Source organism: Phocoena sinus, chromosome 19 (assembly GCF_008692025.1).
Source record: "Phocoena sinus isolate mPhoSin1 chromosome 19, mPhoSin1.pri, whole genome shotgun sequence".
Taxonomy (NCBI): Eukaryota; Metazoa; Chordata; class Mammalia; order Artiodactyla; family Phocoenidae; genus Phocoena; species Phocoena sinus.
The window spans coordinates 59,103,574-59,122,987 of NC_045781.1; the positions used below are offsets into that span (position 1 = coordinate 59,103,574).

General features: G+C 53.4%; 1 protein-coding gene across 6 annotated transcripts in view; it reads right to left on the minus strand.

The window, feature by feature from the left end:
* ANKRD11 (ankyrin repeat domain 11) overlaps positions 1–5,131 on the minus strand; it is a 168,329-nt gene extending 163,198 nt beyond the window's left edge. For 5 of the 6 annotated variants that reach the window (XM_032612285.1, XM_032612282.1, XM_032612288.1 and 2 more), the window contains exon 1: positions 4,871–5,130. The gene's annotated coding sequence lies outside the window, so the exon portion shown is untranslated. Of the gene's footprint in view, positions 1–4,870 lie in introns of all 6 variants that reach the window. The other variant, XM_032612287.1, reaches the window with a different exon arrangement.
* Positions 5,132–19,414: the final 14,283 nt, after the last annotated feature.

Sequence of the window (19,414 nt, forward strand, 5' to 3'; positions counted from 1 at the left end):
AACATAAGGGGGAAAAAAATAACACACAACTCCATTTTGGTGTATTCCCTCCAAAGAGATTTTTTTTCCTTCATTAAAATGCCAAAACTAGGGACTTCCCTGGTGGCGCACTGGTTAAGAATCCGCCTGCCAACGCAGGGGACCCGGGTTTGAGCCCTGGTTCAGGAAGATCCCACATGCCAGGGAGCAACTAAGCCTGGGTGCCACAACTACTGAGCCTGTGCTCTAGAGCCCGCGAGCCACAACTACTGAGCCCATGCACCACAACTACGGAAGCCTGCGTGCCTAGAGCCCGTTCTCCGCAACAAGAGAAACAACCATAAAGAGAAGCCTGCGCACCGCAACGAAGAGTAGCCCCCGCTCTCCCCAACGTAAAGCCCACGCACAGCAACAAAGACCCAATGCAGCCAAAAATAAATAAATAATGTTAAGGGGCCCGCCTCCATTCTGGAGAATTTATATTGCTTTGGCCTTCTTTATTACAACCGCTTAGGAAATAAAAAACATAAATCAAAAAATTCTAAACCTTTCACAGGACTCCACAGTGCTCACATGACACGCGGCCAGAAGGTGCCCGAAGTTCTCATCACCACGAGCAGCAGCAGCAAACCACACTTGGCGAGCCTCTGACTGTGGCCCCCGCACCACAGTCCTACTAAAGCTGCTTTCACAGAAAACATTCTTTTTCTTCCACAAAGACAACCGTTACTTTATTTCCTTTATCTCTCGTTCTGTGCCGATTTTAAAAGCCATGCCCCACACCTTTCGCAAGTAAACCTGTAATAACAACAAATAGGAAAATGGCTAAAATGTACATAGTGTAATTCCTAGTCAATCAAACAAATGTTCATGATACTAAGTATGTCCTTTCAAAATTTCTCAAACACTTCCATACACTGCCTTTAAACAATTCAACAAATACTTCCTGAGCCAATTCTAAGCCCAGGGTCATGCCTAGGCTGGGCCCTGGGTGACAGAGACCGTGCCGCTCTTCATTCAGCTTAGAGCCCTGTGATCACACATTTGATCAACTGTGTTGATGGGGGGGGGGGCGGTGAGGATTTGCAAGGGAGACAATGATGGACATTCAGCAAGACCCTGGTCCAAGCAGAGGGTCACCTAGGAAATGAAAGGCCAAGGGAACCGGAGCATGAGGATTTGAGAGGACTTGAGTGAAGGACATGGGTGGGGGCAGGGGGTCACACAATCAGGGTTAGGCCAGTTAATAATCCTTTGGGACACTTTCATAAAAATAATACTTGTAGAACTTCCCTGGTGGAGCAGTGGTTGAGAGTCCGCCTGCCGATGCAGGGGACGCGGGTTCGTGCCCCGGTCAGGGAAGATTCCACATGCCACGGAGCAGCTGGGCCCGTGAGCCATGGTCGCTGAGCCTGCGCGTCCGGAGCCTGTGCTCCGGAACAGAAGAGGCCACAGCAGTGAGAGGCCCACACACCGCAAAAAAAATAATAATAATAATACTTGTAGTTCTAGCATATATATAAAACACTATTTGGTTGAAAGGTGAATTTAAAGAAAATTTTTAACATGGGGAGAGAGGAGCGCGAGTTAAGAAAAGCACAGAAGAATACTAACAAAAACATACACTTACGTACACAGCTGAGTCTGACTCTGGCTTAAAAGATATCAAGAATAAGATGCAGCAAACAACAAAAAAAAGAACCGCTTAGAAACAGAAACATCTCTATAAGAATTAACAACAACAACAGAAAAGAATGAACAGAGAGTTGTTGAAGTGGATCATTTCCTAAGCCTTTTTAAAAAGGCTTTCTATACCAATTATCTCTAACTGCCTGCGTTCCAGGTGCTGGGGATTGACGCCATCTTTCACAGAGTTTAAGATAAAACCGAAAAAGTTGAATTGCACAGAAATTCCATTTGAAATTCAAATTAACAGAACACACATGAAAACATTTCAAGACAGTAACTTTTATTTGCGTTCATTCGATTTTTTGTACGAAGTTTATCAAACAGGCCAAACTCAGTCCCCACGGAGCACTGACTGAACAGCAATAGTGAACTGACCCAGCACACAGCCAGGCAAGCAGTGCAGCGTCATTCGCACCTATTAACTAGCAAGTATCTTGCTATTCAAGGAAGCTCATCCATTATACTTACATATGAGAGATGAAAGGACTTACATGGACTAATGGACAGATCAAAACACTTATTTTGGCAACAAATGCAGACCATGCTCTGAACCAGCATTTACTGACGCTCTCTAATTATGTTATTTAGTTGACGATGGGCTCATTGCCATCCTATGCAAAGTAACTCTCCTCTCATATTGGATGAAACGTAACCTTACTGTGTCAAATGTACTTAAAAACTCAAGGCACGCAACACAACGCCTCTTGAAAAATATTCTCCAGTACAAATAGCACAGCTCCTTTAACTCTATTTGTAGAAAGTTCTACTTGTCACTGTATCAACACTGTAATTAGAGCTAAGATGACAGCCACGAGTCACAAGCAGCCCATCTGGTCTGGAGAGATGAAAGGCCTGCTGTGCAGTGTGACTATCACGGCTGGCCCACAGCACGCCCAAAGGAAAACATCCAACAGTGGCAGCACAAAGGTACAACTGCAAAGGAGGAATTCAAGACTATGTGACACCTTTAAAAACAAACTTCTGGCAAATTTTGTTATGTATATTTTCCCACGATAAAAAAAAAACGTTTAGAAGAAAAAGATCTTTTCAAAGTTTCAAAGCTGGGTCAAATTTGGCACTATCTGTGGGTAGCTTTTCAACTAACTCAAGAGGCACACACAAAGAACAGAGGGAAATGTCACAGCAACTTGGTCTTTGTTTCCTCCGTTCAGAGAGCCAGCCTATCAAAGGCGAGCCCGCTCCTGAGCGTGACACCGCAGAGGGAGGACAACAGCTGAATGGAGGGCGGGGGATGAAGGGTCACATTCTAAGTTGAGCAAGATGTGTTCCCTTTTTCCTTTCTAACTACAGTTTCAAAGTAATACCAGAGTACTTGTGCAATCATTCTAAAAAACACAAACAGAACTCCAGGTCTTCCAGGACAGCAACACTGAGTAAGCGCAATCAAGGTCCTAAAGGCATCAAACACAGTCTCAGGGTCTCTGATTTAGAGCTATCCAAGTTATGCCATTGACTGGGCTCGCACAAACCAAAAATAGTAACTGTTTCAATGGCACTTCTTCTACAAGCAGTATCATCTTACATCTTTTGGCTGAGAGCATTTCATCACCCCCCCAATTCAACAACCAAGCGCACTCTCACTGCTCAGTGGAAAAGGAATGTGCAAAATCCCTTCAGAATACCTTCTCACCCTATAAGAAAGCCTGAGATTTGACTTCTCTGCTGAGAAACCCTGTCCTTGCAAGCGAACATAAAACTTCCCATAACCTACAGAAACGATGAAACCTAAGCCTGCTGCATCTGAACGGTTAGAGAGAAGATGGTTTTGAAGGCACGGGGCCTCTTGGCACAGCTTCATCTCCCGAAGCCTCTCCAAAACTCTTCGGAAGCTGGGATACGAGACTAGCTTTCACAACACAACAGAAGCAGAAAACCCTGATGGGACACCAGGAAAAGAGCAGCCCTCAAGAAAAATTAAGACTCCCCCCAAAACGGCAGAGACACAAGATTCAACAACACGATCCCTCTTTGAAAGGGGACTGAATCCATGTGGCAGGGCCAACCCTACACACACACACACACCCCACACACACACCACACCACACACACACACACACACACACAAACACACCACACACACGCACGCGCTCTCACAGCTACCGCCCTGCCAGGGGATGATGAAATGAGGAACGGAAATTAACATTTCAGGCAACGTCTCACATTGTTCCTTGAGGCCAAGGGCTGCTGTTGCAGCCGCCGCCAACGCTTCCCTCCCACCCGCCCCCCAGTCCCGCCTACCCTCCCCCCGAAACACCCCCGCACCGCTGCCCCGCATTCCTGCCCCTCCGCGGGCCCACGCGCCTCCTGCGGCCCCAACGCCCCCTCTCCCTCCAGGGCCCCGGCTCGCCCTCCCCCTCCGGCTTAGAGCCCGAAGCCGCCTGCTCCCATTTCAAAACAGCGATAATAATAGGACGCTGGGAATAACAACTACAGCCTACACCGCGAAGGCGTCCCTCCCGCGGGTCAGAGGTCGGCGCCCCGCTCCCCAGGTGCCCGGGGCCCTGCACAGCCCACGGCCGGCCTCTCAAGACTTCCCGGGCCCCCCAGGCCCGCCCGGAGGCCCCAGCAGCCCCCCGTCTGCCCCTCACTGCTGCCCCGGGACCCCAAGGTCCCCACGCCCACCCGGAGCGCCCCGTCGGCCCCTCCGGCTCCCCAGGCTCACCCAGAACCCACCCTCAGCCCCGTGTCGGCCCCCCAGGCCTGCCCAAAGCCCCCGTCGGCTCCTCAGGCCTCTCGAAGACCCCCGTCGGCCCCCGCCCGTCTACAGCCCTCCCTCTGCCCCTCAAGGCTGTCCCAGGACCCCGGTAGGGCCCCCAGGGCCCGAGGCCCACCCGGAGTCCCCCGTCGGCCCTCTGGGCCTCCCAGGCCCACCCAGAGCCCACCCTCAGCCCCTGTCTGCCCCCCAGTCCAGCCTGAAACCCCTGTCTGCCCCCGGCCCCCAAGCCCGTCCGAAACCCGCCGTCGTCCCTCCCGGCTACCCCCCAGGCCCTCAGGCCCTCCCGGATCCCCCCCCACAAGCCCGCCCGGAGGCCCCGGAGGCCCGTCACGGCTGCCCCGGACCCCGGCCCCCAGGCCCGCCGAAGCCCGCTGCGCTGCTCCGCCCGGCGCGGAAGGCCTGCAGGCCGCAAGGCCGCCCCACGCCCCGCGCCCGCCCCAACCCCGGCGCGACCGCGGCTCTCACCAGCTCCGGCTCCGTCTCCGGCCCAGGGCTCAGCGGCGGCGCGCGGGCGAGGCCATGCAGCCCCGGGCCGTCCCCGGCCCGCGGCCCGAGCGGGAAGGCGGCGCGGGCTCCAAGCGCCGGCGCGGCGGCGAGGCGGGCAGACGCGAGCCCGCCCTCGGGCTGCGCCGCGGCGGTCGGGCGCTCACTGAGGGGGCGTCGGGCCGCGCGCTCGGCCGCGCCTCCCCGCTTGGGGCCCTCGCTCCATCGCGCTCCGGCTCGGGCGGCCTCTGGCTCCGGGACCCGGCGGCGGCTGCGGCGGCGCGGGCCGCATGAGACGTTACCTCCCATTGGCCCGCCGTATCCACCACCGCCATTGGCCCGCCGCCGTCGGGCACAGGGCTGCGCACGTCACGGCGTCGGGAAGGAAGTGAACGCGGGGCCACGGGGGACGCCGAGATTGACAGCTTCTACCACAGGCAGGGGCGGGACCAGAAGCACGTCCGCGGACGGATTGGGCAAGGTCTTGCGTCCTGGCGCACGGGGCGCTGGGGTAACGAGGAGCCGGATTGGCTATCTGGCTCGCGGAGGAGGCGGGTCTTTTGTTCTTGGACGTGACGATTGGCCTGCCCAAGTGCCGGAAGCGGCGAAGGGAACGGTCGGGAGCGGGTCTGGGCGGAAGGCGCCTGAAGGCGCGGTGTTGCGGTGCGGCCGCGGCGCCAGCTGGTCCGGAGGCGCGCCCGCGAAGAGAGGGCCCGGGGCTGGGGCCATCGGTGCTCTGTCAGCTCACAACGAGTCCGTCCTGCGTTGGCTGCACCTGCCGCTGTCCAAGGGGTGCTGGACCAACCGTCCGCCAACCGAGTCAGTTCTCAGACCTGCTTCCTTACAGGAAACTAAGATCCGCAAGCCGCGCGGCGCGGCCTAAAAAACAAAAAGAAAAACACTGACCTCAACCAAATAGAGAATTGAAAGTAGGAAATACGAATAAGGAGGCAATTTGCTTTGAAATAATCTGAAAACATACTAAGGCAAAAGCAAAGCGAAGTTCCACAGAAGCAGAACCTATGTGGTAAAAATATACAGTAGAGAAAAGGAAAGAATTAAGCCACTGAATACATTAATGCACAAATGTTTACTGAGTGTCTGCTCATTTAGGGCCAGGCACTAAATCAGACACTGAGAACGACCAGGAACAGAAGGTAGTTCATCAAATAGCCATACAAGTATCTAATTACAGGCTATGATAGGTGCTTTGAAAGAGTAGTGTAGGGAGTTAAAAATACTGAGTGAAAATCAGGTCTTGTCTGGGGAGTGGCTTGCAGGTTTCCCTACTTAAGTATTGACACTCAAAGTGCTGACAGAAGGTTAAAGAAGAACTACCAAGTAAGTTGTGGTGCAGAACATCCAGTGAGGCCGCCCCAGTCACATGTGACAAGTCCAGGTTGACATGGGCTGTGAATATAAAATACTGGATTTGGAAGACTTAGTACTAAGAAGAAAAGAATGTAAAATGTAAAAAAGTAAATTTTGGGGACTTGCCTGGTGGCGCAGTGGTTAAGAATCCGTCTGCCAGTGCAGGGAACACGGGTTCAACCCCTGGTCCGGGAAGATCCCACATGCTGCGGAGCAACTAAGCCCGTGCGCCACAACTACTGAGCCTGCTCTCTAGAGCCCATGCATCACAAGAAGAGAAGCCACTGCAATGAGAAGCCCGCGTACTGCAATGAAGAGTAGCCCCCGCTCGCCGCAACTAGAGAAAGCCCACATACAGCAACGAAGACCCAACGCAGCCAAAAGTAAATAAATTTTAAAAAAAGAAAAAGTAGGGCTTCCCTGGTGGCACAGTGGTTGAGAGTCCGCCTGCCGATGCAGGGGACGCGGGTTCGTGCCCCGGTCCGGGAGGATCCCACATGCCGCGGAGCGGCTGGGCCCGTGGGCCATGGCTGCTGGACCTGCGCATCCGGAGCCTGTGCTCCGCAACGGGAGAGGCCACAGCGGTGAGAGGCCCGCGTACCACAAAAAAAAAAGTAAATTTTTTGTATTTACAACATGTGGAAATGATAGTATTTGAGACAGTTGCATTAAATAAAATATAGTGTTGAAATTAATTTTACCTGTTTCTTTTTAATTGTGGCCACTGGGAAATTTTAAATCATGCCCTGGCTGCATTCTGTTTCTGTTGGACAGCCCTGGGCAAAGGGGCAGACTAACCCATGTCCTGAAGGTGGAGAGAGGGACAGCACCTCTCCTCTCGTGGTGTCTGGAGGGATAGCACTCATTGGTTCAGAACACATTGAGGGCTTTTAAGTGCCTACTGTGTGCCTGGCACCATTCTAAGGCCTGTATTAAATGTGGAGTAATGGGGGCTGGGGAAGGACTCAGATAAGATGACCTTTGAGCTGAATCACAGAGTGAGGGAGAAGGCAAGTGGATTGAGGAAGTGCACCCCAGGAGGGGGCAGGAAGGAGCCCCGACAAGCACAGAGCAAAGTTGGAGCAAATGAGATGAGGGAAGTGGCTGGTGAGGGTCCCAGTTCAGAGTTAGGATTTCACTCTGAATGAAAAGTAAGCCACAGCAGGTCCCAGGGAGGTGAAGGGACCTACTGTTGAAAGGGTCGCCAGACTTCCCTGTGGTCCAGTGGGTAAGGCTCCGCGCTCCCAATGCAGGGGTCCGGGTTCCATCTCCGGTCAGGGAACTCTATCCCACATGCCGCAACTAAGACTCCCACATGCTGCAACAAAGATCCTGCGGGCCAGAGCTAAGACCTGGCTCAGCCAAAGAAAGAGAGAAAGAAAGAGTCTCTCTGGAGATGATGGGAGCCCAGAGGAGCTGGCAAGAGGTGGCAGTGACGTCTGGACTGGTGAGACAGTGTGATCTGGCATGTGTTTTGAAGATAGAGTAGGCAAGATTTTGTGGGCTGCAAGAGAAAGAGAGATGTCTGGGATGGAATCGACATTGGCTGGAAAGACGTGGCGGGGGAGAGCTTAGTTTTGTACAGTTAAGTCTGAGATGCTTGGGCCTCCTTGTGGGGCTCTAGGGGGATAGCAGCAGAGAGGTGACCAGGACCTGCAAGGTGTCCAGGCACGGGGCTGTGTCTTAGCCTGCAAGCAGCCCCTGCAGTGAACGGCTCAGCAGCAGCCCTGCTGAAACAGTGTGAACAGGACAGGAGGCCAACAGGGGAGCTGTCACAGCAGTTCCAGAGAAAAGAGACGCAGGAAGAATAACAGGGACCTAGTGAAGGCGGACGATGGCAGGGTGGTGGGACAGGGGTCAGGGGCCAACCGCCTGCTGGGCCAAGGGGGCGGAAGGGGGCTGCCAGAGCCAGCATTGCCACGTCTTCCAGTTTTTTATTGGAAATTAAATTTTTATTGGACATTTCAACAAAAGGAATTAATTTGCCAAACATTGTGTGGCCAAGCAAAACATGAGATCTACAAATTCCTGATTTTGATCCCTAAAGGGTAGTTCTCCAGCCCTTGCCTGGGAAGCCTACTTTCCTCAGTGCAGTTACCTGTGCACACCCCAAGATTCTGACTCGGAAGCTCTGGAGGGAAATCCACAGCATGCACCCACGTAGTCCCGGGGCCATCCTCCGTCCCCAGAGTCCCCCAGCCCAGTCAGGAAGGCCTGGCCCCGACAGTACCTGTGGTTGGACATCTCCTCCGATACTGCTCCTCGACTGGATTCATCACAGCCCATCCGCACCCCACACAAAGCACCTGGATTCATCCTGCAAACACTCGTACAGGGCCTACTGTTTGCTAGGCACTGACCTGGGAGCTGTGGATTCAGCCATGAACAAAACCAGGTTCCTGCCAAAGGCACTCACGCTCCAGCATGTCCGTGTCCCTGGAACGAAAAGGAGCTAATTGTTGACCAGACACAAGCCATTCATGGCTCCAGAAAGGCCCGGTGATGCTGGATGCCCTCCCGCATTAGAAATGATGTGTCCTACCTGGTCCCCACCCCGGGCGATGGCGCAGATCACCTCTCCACGCTCCCCTGCCCACCCACACCCCTGTGCTGTGGCCTGGGAGAGCCGCAGGGCTGCTGCACCTGCTGGGCTCCTCTCTCCCTTGCCGAGTGGCCAGAGCAGGCCCACAGTCTGGCACCTCCCTTCTTTCTCTTCCCTGTGGCCATAAGAACTGACATCTGGGTTTGGGCCCAGCTGGCCCAGCCTCAGCCCTGTGCTCGACCCCAGCTTGCCAGCGTTCTCAGCACTAGAATTTGGAGCCCAAGCTCATTTCACAGTAAATTATTATGCGTTTTGCTTTCCAGTTACCATAGCTCTGTGGTGTGTTTTCCCCAAAACCTCAGGAGGAAGAGGAACTGTGGCAGAAAGCAGCATTCAGATATTCCTGGGGTCCCCGACCTTGGGACCACCGGAAGCACCCGCCAATTTTTAAAACTCTGTACCCAGTACTTTTCCTGTAGTCCTACCTGTTTTGATGTCATGTTAGAGTCAAAATGTCATGATGTATTCTTTTAATGAATTCATCACAAATCCAAGTAGGAAGCTTGAGAGTAAAGATGTCTTCCTAAGACTTTGTTCCTAGTAAGGCTGTCCCACACTTGCACAATGTTTTATGTGATGAATTTCAGCCTGCAGAAAGCTGGGGCCTTGCTCAGCTGGGAGGTGAACATGAACTCATTCAACAAACGACTGGGTGCCTGCTGTGTGCTGGGCAGTGTCACAGCCACGACAAAACACGAAGATCTCTTAACACTTTCACAGTCAGTCAGGACTTGAAGCACCGTTTGGTGATAACGTAACTGGAGTAGAATATGCCAGAAGCTTTGCTAGGCAGACACGTTCAAGTAAGTGACATGACACCGCCTGCAGCCCCTCTCCTTGGATTTGTGAAAGAGCCACGGACGTCCCTGGAGGCCGTGTTCCTCGCCATCCCTGGAAAGCAGCCCTTGGAGATGCAGCTGAGCTCTGCTGGTGATGGTGGATAGGACAGCAGCCCGCTGGCTGGTACCAGTCCTGCAACTAACCACAGTGCTTATTTTCCAGGATGGTAAATTCAGAAACTTTTAGTAATGCTGAATTCAGTAAAGACTTTATATTAAAAACAAACTCCCCAAATTGTCCTTTGGTACTTGAAGTTGTCTTAGCTGGAGAAGGGCCCAAAAGGAATAATCTTTTTTTTTTTAATGGTCTTCTTTTTTTTTTTAAATTGAAGTATGGTTAATTTACAATGTTGTGTTAGTTTCAAGTGTACAGCAGAGTAATTCGGTATACATATATATACATATACATATTCTTTTTCAGATTCTCTTCCATTAAAAGTTATTACAAGATATTTTATATACAGTAGTGTGTATGTGTTAATCCCAAACTCCTAATTTCTCTCTCCCTGCTCCCCGCAGCCCCTTTAGTAACAGTAAGTTTGTCTTCTATGTCTAGGAGCCTTGTTTTCGTTTTGTAAATAAGTTTATTTGTATCATGTTTTAGATTTCACATATAAGTGATATCACATGATGTTCGTCTTTCTCTGTTTGACTTACTTCACTTAATATGACGATCTCTAGGTCCATCCACAGAATAATCCTGAATCTAAGTTCCCTTGTTAAATGTGTGATGCTCGTGGGGAATTCCTGGGTGGTCCAGTGGTTAGGACTCCACGCTTTCACTGCCCAAGGCCCGGGTTCAATCCTTGATCAGGAAACTAAGACTCTGCAAGCCACACGGTGTGGCTGAAAAAAAAAAAAGTATGACACTCATAGATATCTTTGGTAAAAAAATAATTCTAGTTACATAAGAATTGCCATGTTTGGGCTTCCCTGGTGGCGCAGTGGTCGAGAGTCCGCCTGCCGATGCAGGGGACACGGATTCGTGCCCCGGTCCGGGAAGATCCCACATGCCGCGGAGCAGCTGGGCCCGTGAGCCATGGCCGCTGAGCGTGCGCGTCCAGAGCCTGTGCTCCACAATGGGAGACGCCACAGCAGTGAGAGGCCTGCGTACCGCAAAAAAAAAAAAGAATTGCCATGTTTGCCTTAGACCACAGCTTGCAAAGAGAGGTTTGGGGGAGGTCCCCAAGACTCTTTGTGGGTGTCAGCAAGGTAAAACTCTCTTCCTGACAATACTAGGAGGTGTCTGTTTCCCTCTGTTCCTGAGTGCACACGCGTGACGTGGGACAATGACGTCCCTCTGGCAGCTGAGGAACATGCCTTCCTGTGTCTTAAACATTTCTCGGTTTTGACATGAACATGGTAAACATCAATAGATACAACCCACATAATCAAAAAGTCTTGGGCTCTTACGTAGTAGAATCTACATATTTAAAGGCTTAGCTGGAGGAGAGGGTGGTGCAGCTGTGAACGCGCCAGGCCTGCACTGACCAAGCACCAGTCATGCCAAGGTCAAGTCCCAAAGAATATAAAAACATTTAAAAATAATGCATAGGGACTTCCCTGGTGGCACAGCGGTTAAGAATCCGCCTGCCAGTGCAGGGGACATGGGTTCAAGCCCTGGTCCGGGATGATCCCACATGCCAGGGAGCAACTAAGCCCGTGCGCCACAACTACTGAGCCTGTGCTCTAGAGCCCATGTGCCACAACTGCTGAAGTCCGCGTGCCTAGAGCCTCTGCTCCACGAGAGAAGCCACCGCAGTGAGAAGCCCACGCACCTCAACGAAGAGTAGCCCCCGCTCGCCGCAACTAGAGAAAGCCCGCGTGCAGCAACGAAGACCAAACGCAGCCAAAAATAAATGAATCAATTAATTAAATAAAATAATGCATAATGTGTATTTAACACATGAACAGCAAGATGACCATGACTACGGACTCCGGAGTGGGCGTGTGCTCCATCTTTTGTAGACAAGATCCCACGGATCCCTCTCCCACGACAGTAGTCCTTAAGAGCACACACTCTGGCACCAGACTGCTTGGGTTCAGACCCCAGCTCTGCCCCCTATTAACTGTGACCCAGGGCAGCGCGTTCACTCAGGGCCTCGGTTTCCCCACCTGCAATGGGGGATGAGAGAACCTGCCTGGCCGGATTCTCACGAAGAATAACCCACCCAGCATGGTTTGCACAACGCAGCCGACACCTGTTAACCGTGACCACAAACCTAAGGAAATGCTCACATTCGTGCTGGGATCGTCCTTCCCATATTTGATTTCTAGAGTTGCCCTGCATCGAGCTCCAGTTCTCGGATGCCCACGGGAGCGAGCAGGATGCACAGACGCTCGGCAGCCTGGGGGCCGTGGCTGGGCTGTGGGGACTGCTGTTCCCAGAGTGCCGCGGTCCAGAAGACGGAGCTGCGTGCCACCAGATGGGCGGGCGGGAACACAGCAAGGAGGGAGAGAGGAGGCTCGGCCCTGGAGATCGCGGGGAGATGGGAGAAGGTGAAGCAGCGCATACAGATGGAGCTCAGCCCAGCCTCAGGGGCTCGTGGGCTCGCACGTGGCCCCGGAGCTGTCCCGCACGTCACTCAGGCACCTGCCGATGGGTTTGCTGTGGAGGACGTGCCCTGCCCAGGCCCGGGCTGCAGGGCCTGGACGCCAGCCGCCCGGCTCCTGCACTGACCTCGGCCTAGGAACCAGCCCCTGCCTGCTTCTCGGGGTCCCTGGGCGGGTGCTGTGCTCGTGCGTCTACCTCCCACGATATGGTAATCTGGGGACCGCGTGGGCATTCGGTGTTACAGGAATTAATACAGTTTGTCACTGAAACCCAGATTTACGTCACAACTTTAAAGGGGTTCTAAAAGGACCGACGTGCACGTAGACGTGCTCTAGCTGCCCCTGGGCTCCTGTGTTCGGGGCTGTGACCCCTGTGGCAACCGCGAGTTCCGGCCAGGCCAGCTTCTCCCCGTCCATCCTCAGGGTGCTTCAGTTCTTCCCTTCTGCCAGTAGAGACGGATTGTAAACACAGTCTACGGGATTTGTTTTGTTTGTTCTGTTTATTAAACTGTAACCTCATATAGGATTGCCTGAGGGCCCAAGTAACAAATAAACTGTCGAACGAAATAAAACATACAGCAGCAGGGGTGGAGACGGCAGAACCCAATTTGCACACTGTGATCCGAGGCGTCTGTGAAGCCAAGTATCCTCCTGTCTCCGAATAATCTCCAACTTGACCCGACCATCTCTTGTGCCCTCTCCAACCAGGGCTGGCTGGAGGGGGCACAAGAGGAATTCCGGAAACACAGGACCCCTTGGGGGAAGCTGCTGGGAGATCCTGGTGCCCGGCCGCCTGTGCTGGTCTATCTTTTCAACGATCCACAGGAGAGGGGGGAGTATGTGAGCCATGGTTGAAATTCTATATAGAAGCGGCCACCTGTTCCTCTGTCAAATCAACCCTGTCAGTCACAGAGAAAAGGCAGCCGCGCCTGCACCCCTGAGCCTCGTGGCCGCTACCGCAGCAGCTTTTCCTGGAGGGAGGCCTGTCTGAGCGCTGAGCCCTCGCCTTGCGCCGCATCTGCGCTGAGGCTGTCCTGTGTGCTGACGCTGTGCTCGGCCAGCCTGGCCTCCCTGGGACTGCGAGGCAAGCCAAGCGGCCAGCCACTGGGGGAAACTGGAAGCTCCCCAGGTTTCCAGGGCCTCCCCTAGACCAGTCCCTGTCACCACACCTCCCGTCCGCCCACGCGGGGTCTTCCTGCCCTCAGCACCCAGGACACAGCCATGCAACATCTGTCAAAGGCAATTTCAGTTTATACCACAAAAATCTCCCTTTCTCTCCAGTTCCTTCCTTCTCTGCAACTTCTTTGGAGGCCTGTCACCAATCTCCAGTCTTCCCAAAACTCGCCCCCAGAAACTCCAGCCTCCTACCCATCTCCCCATCAGCTTTGCTTTGGACCAGTAACAGCACTGGTGTGTTTTCCCCATCCTCTGCCTCTTTCATCCTTTCTTTTGAGCTGTTTTTGTCCTTTGTCTTTCTGTTCTGCCCTACAGAATATCGAGAATGGGCCAGCCACCTCTGAGTCTGAGGGAACGGGACAGGAGTTCGGAGGAAGGTGGGTTTTCCTCAGTGGGCTGGCAGGAAAGGCCAGGACCTCTGCAAGCGCTCGCTCGTTACTGTCTTTTCCCCGTTTTGCTGTGACTGTCCAACTTCAATGTGGTTTGTGGAACATCTGCAGAGGCAGGCCCACCACTGATGTGCTGATAAACCATTAACAGCCACAGACCTCTGGGGTCCAGAAGCAGCCAGCCGGTGGCCACTCTGTGTCTTAATATGGAAAAGCACAAAGGCCTGGGACCGTCCTCCTTCCGGGAGATGGCATGTTCTGTCCAGCGGGTGAAACGGAGCCTCTCCGTGACAGCTGCTAGCTGTGTGTTATGGGCACACAATCTGGCTAGTGGCTACAGGATCCCAGAGCATCCTGTTGGCTGCAGGGCACCTCCAATGGGGAGCTCCCAGGAGACAAAACACAGAACAGTGAGGCCTTCCTTCTTTCCTTATCCTGTCATCCCCCTAACAGGTAACCCGAGGGACCAGAGACATATCAAGCCTATAACTTTCAGATACTGGCTGTAAGATGGACATCCAGGGCTTCCCTGGTGGCACAGTGGTTGAGAGTCCGCCTGCCGATGCAGGGGACACGGGTTCGTGCCCCGGTCCGGGAAGATCCCACATGCCGCGGAGCGGCTGGGCCCGTGAGCCATGGCCGCTGAGCCTGTGCGTCCGGAGCCTGTGCTCCGCAATGGGAGAGCCCACAACAGTGAGAGGCCCGCGTAACGCTAAAAAAAAAAAAAAAAAAAAAAAAAAAAAGATGGACATCCAGACACGATCCCTCTTTCCTGCCAGCGGGACCCAGACAAGGCTTCTGAACGGGTGCCAGGGCGTGGAGGTGAACACTGGGTGTCTGGTTGTGGCTCCCAAGTGGCTAAAGGACCTGGACAGGCAAACCCCAATGTGAACAGACAGAAAACCCACTGCAAACTCACACTGTAGGAAAGGGGTTGGCCCCTGACAAGGGAACGATGGGGGTGCCCACTCACTGCAAATGGATCTGGAGGCTCCCTTGCAGTCTCCCTCTTTGCTGTGGCCACGCCCGCTCCAACCACAGCTCGGAGGGTGCTGGCAGCACCGTCAACTCACGCCTCGACTCCGTGACCCCAAAGGCAAAGTCCTCTCCCCGTTTGCAAACACGAGTCCTAGGAACTCCCTCACGGTCCAGTGGTTACGATGTGGCACTCGCACTGCCGGGGCCCAGGTTCAACCCCCGGTTGGGGAACTAAGATCCCGCAAGCCATGTGGCTCGGCCAAAAAAAAAAAACCTATGAGTCCTAAGGAAGGACTTGGGGGATGACTGTCCTCTCCCTGAACTACCCAACGTGGTGACTAGTGTGACGCTGCAAAGGGCTAGGGCCACACGATGGGTAGTGAGGAACCCAGTGGGTGGGCTTTACTGAGCAGGTATAAACAGCAGACATCTTCTCCAACCATCACTGCGGGCAGCAGCCGCCAAGCTGGCCCTCGATGACCCCTGCCCCGTGGGATTCATACCCTTGGGTTGTCCCTGCCATGTGGCACCACATTACGTGAGAAGCCCCTGGAGTCACACGGTGAGGAGCTGCTGCCACGGGCCAGGAGCCAGGCAAGGGCGTTATCTTGGACACTTGGCAAGTTTCAGGTGACCACAACCCCAGGCGTCACCTGCACTGCAGCCTGGTGAGAGGCCAAGCACTCAGGAACCATGTGGTAATAAACACTGGTTGTTCTAACTTGCTGAGTTTAGGGTAATTTGTTACACAGCAATGGATAACTGATATAATCAACAGAGCGAGTGGTTAAACTAATGAATTTGGCATGTGCTGTCCAGAACTCTGGGTGTTAACACAGACCTGCCCTTTCCAGGCCCCTCCTAAATGTCTGTCCAGAAGCCCACGCCCACGTCTGGAGAACTATTGAGGAATACATAGCTACTTAGTCATGTGCGAGTTCCTGGACAGGTTTTTTGCTAATAATAATGGACTTTTCTCCTTTCAAGAACAAATCTGATATTGTGACATCTTGTTGTACGTGTGAGTAAAACCCAATTAGTGAGCCATACGAGAAGAAATTGTTTCCTAAGAAAGATGTGCAGTCCAGAAACAAAATTTACCAAAATGCAGATGACTTTATTCAAACATTCCACAGGGGAGTGTATTTTATAGATGACAACCTAGCATTTTGCAAAGATCTAGGTACAGGCCAGGTCATTCAAAGCTGCAAGACAGCCTCAGCCCAGCAGCTCACCACCATGGGCACAGTTAGTCATTACCTTATGCGACAGCCAAAGGGCTCCAAAGACCAGGCCCGAGTGTGGAGTCACTATGCTGTTTTAAAAATTTTTATTGAAATATAGTTGAGTTACAACGTTGTGTTAGTTTCAGGTGCACAGCAAAGTGATTCAGTTATACATACACGTGGATATATAAATATATATGTATACGTATATACATTCTTTTCTATTTTTATTGTTTTCATATTTATTTATTTGGCTGCGTCGGGTCTAGTGTTCCTGGTGGCACTCAGGCTCCAGAGCCCGCAGGCTTAGTTGCCCCGAGGCATGTGGGATCTAGTTCCCCAACCAAGGATTGAACCCCCACCCCCTGCATTGGAAGGTGGATTCTAAACCACTAGACCACCAGGGAAGTCCCTATCCTTTTTTTGGATTCTTTTCCATTATAGGCTATTACGAGTTACTGAATATAGTTCCCTGTGCTATACAGTAGCTCCTTATTGGAACTGTGATTTAAAAAAAAAAGTTTAGCACTTTAGTTGCAGCCAAGCTGCCTAATTTGTGAAGAAGCAAAAAATTATTTGCTCTGATATTAATAACAGAGCTTATATCTTAAAACCAAAGATGGCCCAAAAGATCAACCTCTGTCCCAGACTGCTAAAGTGTTATTCCTATTTTACAGACAAGGGGACGGACAGATGTCCGCAGAGCAGCTTGCCTGAAGCCCCTCGGCTGACAGCTGGCGGCAGAGGAGCCCAGCAGGGGTCACAGGGACGGCAGCAGGACGAGGCGCCTTGCTCCCCTGCCCTTCCCGCCTGGTGACAGGGAGGTGATACAGAGGCCTAGACAAGCCTGAGCCGCAGTCAGTTCACCATGATGGCCTCTGACACAGTTAAGGGAAGCCAAGCCCAAAGGTCTTGAGGTGCACAGGGTTCCGAGAGCTGAGGAAGTAGAACTGAGTAAACACAAGTCACAAGGTACAGAAAGAACAGAGAGCAGGTGACCGACAGGAGTGGCTCAGGAAAGTGAAGGCGGTGCCTCAGGAGTGGGGCCCGGGAGGAGCCGGGTCTCCTAAGGCCACCCCCCCACCCAGGTCCTTCTCTGCCAGGGTCCAGGCCACTGGGCATCTGAATTCTCTAACTGAACCCCCATCGCCCGAGGCCACTGCAGTGCTGGGACTGAGCAGGGCGGGGTTCAGAGTCAAGGTCCACCTCTCACCTGAGGCCTGGGTTGCAGCCAGCTCTCAAAGCACAGCTGTTCAGTAAATGTGTTTGGATGAGTGAATTAATATTTCCCAGAACCTCATTTCCCACCACATCCTGGATGTGGACGGCTTCCCAGCTGATGAGCCGCTTTCATGTATTTTCATTGCATTTTATCTTTACAACAACCCCGTGGGACACCCAGTATCAGCCTCACTCTGCAGATAACTTTATCCCCATTTTACTGATGAGAAAACTGAGGCTTGGAGAAGGTAATCAATTGCTCAAGGCCACAGACTCAGAAGGACAGAAGCCCGCACTCCTTTCCCAAAGCCCAGCTCCTGCCATCACCCTGCACTGCTTCCAAATGAACCTCCTGCAAAGAGCTTAGATTCCAATACCACTTTTTACTTCAAACAGTGTTAACAGGACTGCATCTTACACTCTCCCGAAACACGTTCAAATTTGTTAGAGGCTGTGAGTCACAAATTCTCTGTGCTGGGTGAGAAGGGAACCGGGTGAGGGTGGGGCTCAGCCACTTCCTGTTAGGGCGGCGTTGCACAAGCTTTGATAGGGTGCAAGGGGGCCAGAAACTACTGGGAAGCCTGGTCATGGTTACGGGACTGGTCTGGGGAGAGTGGACAGGAGAATGTGGGTGGGACAGTTTAACCAGTGAAAGAAAAACAGTGAAACAGTGAAGGAGGACACCGGGGAGGATGGATGGATTGTTGAGAAAGTGAGAAGGCAGGCAGTCCAGCTGTGCAGGACAGGGGCAGCCCCCTCGCCACAATCAACCACACTCGAGAACCTGGCTGCCGGAGGGGGGACCTATAATCAGGACGCTGCATTAAAAAAAAAGTCCCTAAACCTTTGCAGCTTCAGGACCAACGGGGCGGTGGGGGGGGGGGACACATATGACCTTTACAGCCATAGGGCGAAAAGCACAGGCCCTGAAACCAGTCAGACCATCTCTGAAACTCTGTGCCATTAATTCTTAGCTGTGGCCTTGGAAAGGTTACTTTAAAGTGTTCTGAGTCTGTTTCCTTATCTGTAAAATAGATGTAAAAGCATTTACTTTGCACACTTGTGAAGATTAAAAGAATGTTTGATACACAGTCAGGCACTAGCTGGCCCTCAGTAAGACTGGTTATCGTCTAATGACCTTAGGAATTTGGGGATTACAGAAAAACACACAAACAAACTTAAGTCACCATAACACAATCAGCAGTCTCAGGGCTAAAGGTTCAAGCACCAGACCTCCGGGGGGCTGGGAAAGAGGCGGGGACCCTGGGGTCCGGAATCCCAGGGATAAAACCATAGCAACCCCGCCCCCCCCCCCCCCCCCCCCCCCCCCGCCTCCCAGGGATAGAGCGGACTAAGTCCCCCGGGCTGTGATCCTGGTCTCCAGAGCTGGGCACGACTTCCAGAGGGAGTCAGCCTGCCTCCAGGAGAAAATAACAGTGGACGAGATGGTTACCTCTCCAAAATTAAGCATCTGTAGGCCAAGATTGCCAGCTGCCTGCGCCGGGGGGCTCAGCTACCCTCTCCTGAAGTCCTTGCTCTTACCCTAAGCCCCTTCCTCGTCCGCTCCGTCCGCAGGACCCTCCGGGCACCACCCGGGCAGGCTCTGCGGCCAGAGCCCGGACCAGCGAAGCCCTCCTCCCCTCGGCAGCACCCTCTTCGCGCCCAGACCGCGCCGGGGTCCAAGGGTCGGAGTAGGGGTTAGGGTCCAGGTCTGAGGGTCGGAGTCGGGGTCAGGATCCGGGTCTGAGGGTCGAAGTCGGGGTCAGGGCCGCGGGCGGCCCTGCCATCTGCGCACGCTCCGCGCCCCTCGGGCTCCCTCGCTCGCTCTGAAGTCCCGGGACCCGCTGCGCCAAGTCCCTACGGGAGCGGCGGCTCGGCGCGGCGTTCCGATGCCCTCCTTGGCTTCAGCTCTACTCGAGGCGCTCCGCACAAGATGGCACCTCAAACCGCTAGAGAACTCCAGTCGGATTAGGGGTGCAGCTGACGCCGCGTGCGGCGCCGGAATCCGCGAGCAGGGGACTGAGGCTTGGCAAGCTTGACCGCGCAGGTGCCCCAACGAGGCCCGGACAGCGCAGGCGCTCCGAGGACCGCCCCCCACCCCCCGCGCCCCGCCCGACCGCGTAGGCGCCCCGAAGAGGCCCCGACCGCGCAGGCGCCGCTTCTGAGTCAAC